The sequence below is a fragment of the Equus asinus genome, chromosome 12, assembly GCF_041296235.1.
Source record: "Equus asinus isolate D_3611 breed Donkey chromosome 12, EquAss-T2T_v2, whole genome shotgun sequence".
NCBI classification, from domain to species: Eukaryota; Metazoa; Chordata; class Mammalia; order Perissodactyla; family Equidae; genus Equus; species Equus asinus.
This window is the reverse complement of record NC_091801.1, coordinates 85,955,192-85,961,191: the sequence shown is the minus strand read 5'-3', so window position 1 is coordinate 85,961,191 and position 6,000 is coordinate 85,955,192.

Below are 6,000 nucleotides of genomic sequence, written 5' to 3'. Positions count from 1 at the left end.
ATATAACCTAAAAAGGTTTATTATTACTTATTGGACCATGCTTCTCATGTAATTGGTCATACCAAATAAACCAATTAGTGTAATTTCTCTCCTTATATAAGGAAAGGGAACAAATCTTTTGAGATGACCCAGGTGCCCCCTGGAAAATACCAAAGTTACATCCAATGTCAAAATTGTCATTTTGAATTTGAATATGTTAGGAAAATTGTCAAAAATATCAAAAGACTTGGACACTTGACCAAATAGGATCACAGAGCATTACAAAATAATATTTAAATATCTATAACAGGTTTCAAAGGCAAATACAAAAGGTTATATGATTGTAAGCAAAACGTAACACCTTTAATACTAAGAAGACTCAGTTCCCTTAAGTAATTAAACACCTGATAGAAACAACAGAGGAAATTATTTTAATAAAACACAAAATCTCTGTTTTCTAGTTAAAGAAGCTTTCACAATCTATCAAGAGCAGGCCAATAATCCAAGAAAATCTTGTCCTTTCAACAGAAAAGAAAGCCAAACTTTAATTTTCATTAGTTTCTTTTGGTATTAAAACTCATTTTAATAAATTTATTTTAATCTTAGCCAGCTTGATCACATATTAAAATTCTCTTCCCAAGATTCCTTTCCACAGAACTTCTACACTTTTTTTTTACATTTAGGTTTTGTTCTATTTTTTTCTCTTTCCCATTCCAAATAACCAGCCTCTTTAGGACAAAATTATTTTCTTTTCCCCCAATAAAATGCATTTCCATTCCTCATACCTTCTTTTATTGAAACACACATTCTGCTTTCCTTGCAGACAGAGATATTTCCCTTATTATATATACGGATTAGAATTTTTTTTATTTTTTATTTATTTTTTATTAAGATTATGATAGATTACAACCTTGTGAGATTTCAGTTGTACATTATTGTTAGTCATGTTGTGGGTACACCGCTTCACCCTTTGTGCCCTTCCCCCACCCCTCCTTTTCCCTGGTCTGATTAGAATTCTTAACTCCTAGAATCCTTAATTCCCAGTGAAAAACTAAGAAGAAAGCAATTGTGGAGACTAATAAATTTATAAATGCATTCATGATTTCTAGAAGCATATGCTCTTCTAAATAGTGCAGTCTTTCAATGTGGCACAAGACATGGTTACCAAGAGACTCAAATTTATCTTTAGTTTCTTTGCAATAGGGAGCCAAAAGTAGATACATATGTTCAGTAATGAATATTTTCATATTTTATATTTGGAAAATAATCCAGATACTCAAAATTCCATCATTTAATTTAACTAGCAAAAACTCTAAAGTTGCCCAAAAAGATTTGGGGATGTTCTTTGTAAGCACACATACTATAAAACAATTATTTCCCAAAAAAACTTTTATCCAATTTTCACCTATCTAAATAATTTGTTCCCAATGATTACGCTTATATTACTCACAAGAACTTCATAAGATATTAGACAAAATCAGCCATCATCTCAAGCAAATTTTCTTTTTGACAAATTTTGCAACAAAGATAATATGAACTTATCTGACCAATAAACTATGTAGGATAAAAGTGTGATATTTAATGTTGTTAGCTCTAAAGACATGCCTGTTTCAGTTAAACCAACAAACTTAAACTAGCTTTAATTTCTAATATTTTCTTAGATCACATGAACCTGCAAAGCATTTGGGTTAGTTTCTATTATATTTCTGAGAGTTTTTAGGAATACTTTATATAAGCACTTGCCTTTCCTTAAGCCAATTAAACAGAACTCTTTTACAAATTCATTTTGGCAATACTATCCAGAGGTAGAAAAATATCACACATGGGGCCGGCCTGGTGACGCAGCAGTTAAGTGCCCACGTTCTGCTTGGGTGGCCTGGGGTTCACTGGTTTGGATCCCAGGTGCGGACATGGCACCGCTTGTCACGCCATGCTGTGGCAGGCATCCCACATATAAAGTAGAAGAAGACGGGCACAGATGTTAGCTCAGGGCCAGTCTTGCTCAGCAAAAAGAGGAGGATTGGCAGCAGTTAGCTGAGGGCTAACCTTCCTCAAAATAAATAAATAAGAAAAATATCACACATGTACATAGACATACATAAGACATAGAAAGACACAGAGACCTTATAGCTTTTGTTTTAAAAATTTCAGCCACGTCTCAGGTACAAAGTTCAAAAGAATAGGTGATTCCAAATTGTGCTTCTGGAAGATGGACTAAGTTAAGGTTACTTGCTCAGATGGCCAAAGTTTCAGCACTAGATGCACAGAGGGAAGGAGGGAGATGGCGCCAGAGTGGGGCCTGAGCAGAAGACGAAGAAAACGGGAAGGGAAAGGGAAGAAGCCTCAGAAGCCATTTTTGTCTTCCTTCAATGTTTTAGTTGTTTCAGCTAATTTAGATATAGTACCTTATGGTGAGGTGGTTTTAGAGTTTTGTGCCTGTTTGGAAGCTCCAGGTACAATTAAAATAAATGTACCGTTTGTTTTGCTTAATTTTAGAGCCGTAGTCTTACTATTTGGTTTTAAGAAAAATGAGTTTGGGGAGATCGAAAGTTCCCCATTATGGCCATTGTAATTCCAGGCTATTCTTGGTCAGTTTGGCCCACTTAGTTAAAAACGCACATGCAGGGGGTCCAAAATTCTTAAACTTAAACCTGGCTGGGGTCCCTTAAGAAGGGCTGCCCTCAGATCATTGAGATGACTGGGATCCCATTTCCCAGCTTCAAAAGCCCAAGTTGATTCCAGGAGGAAACCAAAACCAAAGAAAATCCAAAACCAAAAGAAAATCCCTGCTAGCTTGACCCCCAAAAGGAAAGTTGCTGCCACGCACCTCAGAAGACAGACAAGCACTGGTTGGGGAAGACTCTAACCCCTCCCCTGAAAGGACAAAGTCTTTCTCTGTGAAGATGGAGCCTAGGATGAAACCTCCTGAAGTGACTCTAACCCTTTTCCGAGAGGGAAAAACCCTCTCCCCTTTCTGAATAAAGTCAGACAGCTCAAATCACAAGAAAAGTGGAGCTCAGAATCTGACAGGAAACTCACCAAACCAAAAGTAGGCCGCGACTCACAGAAGCCATGAGCTCCAGGGGCCCAGAGCAGGTACCTCCCTCAATTCTGGGGCCCATCGTCTCTTGAGGGTCGCCTCCTTCAGATCCCACTTCAGACACCACGTATGTCAACCTGAAAAATAAGACAGTCAATTATTTTATCAGCAAAATGAGTTTATTCAGGAAAAAGCAAGGAATTGCAGTTCAGGACCCACAGGCTGTGGCAAAAGCCATAGGCAGGTCCAACAATCAAAGGAGAGGAACGTGATTTTACAGGGAAAAAGGAGGAAATTGGGAGGGGTTGTTTTGAGTGAAAGTCCATTAGAGGAAAGCAAGAGTTCAGAGTGGTGACAGTTTCTCATTGGCCGAGTTGCTGGGGTAGTTGATTTCTGTTTGGGATGCAACACACATTTCTTCCTGTTAGGGTCTGTAATTGATGATTCTTCCTATTGATGACTTCTTTCTATTGGGGTCTGTAATTGTCTTCTATAATTGACCTCGATCGGTACTGCCTGAGAGCTTCCCCTTCTGGCCTCCCAACTCCATTTTAAATGATTTTATTAATTTTCACGGAGATAGTGAAAACACCTAGAATCAGATCTTTCAAAACAAAGAATGAAAATGGACCCTTCTCCTCCAAAAAACAGGAATAAATTCAATAAGAGATCAAACACGAGAAGGAAATTAAAGAAAAAGCCATCTTTTCAAGCCATATATTCAACCTACTTCCTGAAATGGTTCAGGAAATATTAGAGAGAGATGATAAAATAAGTGACACAAGTTAAAAATTGGTGAATCTGAATTAAGGTTATTTGGTAGTTTGCTGTATTATTGTAAGTTTCCTATAAGCTTGAAATTATTTCAAAATAAAAAGAGTAAATAAAAAAGCTTAGGGGCCAGCCCTGTGGCCGAGTGGTTAAGTTTGCGCTCCCCTTCGGTGGCCCAGGGTTTCGCTGGTTCAGATCCTGGGCGTGGACATGGCACTCCTCATCAAGCCATGCTGAGGCAGCATCCTACATGCCACAACTGGAAGGACCTACAACTAAAAATATACAGCTATGTACCGGGGCCTTTGGGGAAAAAAAGGAAAAATAAAATATTTTTTAAAAAACCTTAAAAATAAACAACTAATATCTTCTCTAAATGCATGTGATCCAAAAGCAAGAAATACTGAGATGCAGAAGGTAGCTATAGAAAAACTACTATATCTTCTCCTGCTCTCATACTTATTAAACAAATTCCATGGAGTCAGAGGAGAAAAAGGCTGCCTTTTTTCTTCCATTTATCCTGAATTTTGCTCTCCTTTCGTTCATTTCCCTCCCATAAAATTCCCAGTGCCCTCCTTTTCCCCTTTCTCTTTCTACCTTCTTCAACTTTTGTTACCCAGAAGCTGAAAAATCAGTCTATTACTGAGTCCAATCTTCAGTCTATTAACTTATAAAATTTTAGGAAATAATTTTATTGTCCTTTAATAATTATATGTCAGAATTAATGTTAGACAGTTAAATGTTCAATGTAAGCTAGACAAAAAAAATACTAAAATAAATCTAAAGAAAGTAGAAATAATTAAGAGGAAAAAAATGAACCTCTAAAAAAGGGAAACGATAGAGTGGATGAATAAATCCAAAAGCAGAATCTTTGAAAAAGATACCAAAAGCACAAGTGAAAAAACAAAAACAGAAATATTGGGCCACATCAAAATTAAGAACTTTTATGGGGCCGTCTCCGTGACTGAGTGGTTACGTTCGTTCGCTCCGCTGCGGTGGCCCAGGGTTCGGATCCTGGGCGCACACATGGCACCGCTCATCAGGCCACGTTGAGACGGTGTCCCACATCCCACAACTAGAAGGACCTGCAACTAAGATATACAACTGCGTACAGGGGGGGTTTGGGGAGATAAAGCGGAAAAAAAACCCAAAAAACAACTTTTGTGCTGCAAATGATACTATCAAGAAAGGTAAAAGACAACCCACAGCAGGGTGAAAATATTTGCAAACCATGTATCTGAAATAAGGAACTTGTATCCAGAATATATAATCTTACAGCTCAATAATAAAAAGATAACTCCATTTAACAATTGTCAAAGGGTTTGATTAGATATTTCTGCAAAGAAAATGTACAAATGACTAATAAGCCATGAAGAAAGGCTCAGCATTATTAGTCATCAGGGAAACGCAAATCAAAACCACAATGAGATGCTACTTAGCAGCCACTAGCATGTGGGTAATAAAAGAGAATGGCAGGTGTCGACCAGGATGTGGAGAAGCCAGAGCCCCCAGAGACTGCCCGACGTAGGGGTGGGTGCAGAACGGGGGTGCGAACCGCGCAGCTGCCTGGGAAACAGCTTGGCACTTCCTCAAAAAGTTGAACCTAGAGAAACAGGATTCTCAAATTCAGACCAAGGCTTTGCTTCGAGGGACTTAACCGAGACCCCGCGTACAGCGGCGGCCGCGGCTCCACCGTGGCTCCGGGCCTTTACCGTCTTCACACGCGCGCGCCCCGGGCGCTCCCACTCCCGGCCGCCAGCACCGCCCATCAAGGCAGCCCTCCGGCCGCCGGCGCCCGCGGCTCCCCCTGCGGGGGCGGCCCGCAACCACGACTGACAGCCGCGCCTCCCGCCCGGCCCGCCCAACTCACCGCCCAGAGCAGGCGGGGCGCACCCGGCGGGAGGAGCTCGGCCGCCGGAAGTGGCCCGGGGCGGGGTCAGCGCCCGGGGCGGGGTCAGCGCCCGGGGCGGGGTCAGCGCGCTTGCTGTCGGGCCGCTCTAGGCTGCCCGGAAGACCTCCGACTCTGGTTGCTCCGCGGCTCCACCCTCCCTGGTCCAGGCTGGGATGGGGAAGGGGGAGCAGGATCCCAGGAGGAGCCCTCCAGTTGTTCCTCTCTTCAGTTCTTGATTCGGGATTGACGGAGAGGCCATTCTTTGCCAGGCTCCGAGCTATATGCAGCGGTGAACACAAGAGCCACGTCCCTTCCCCGC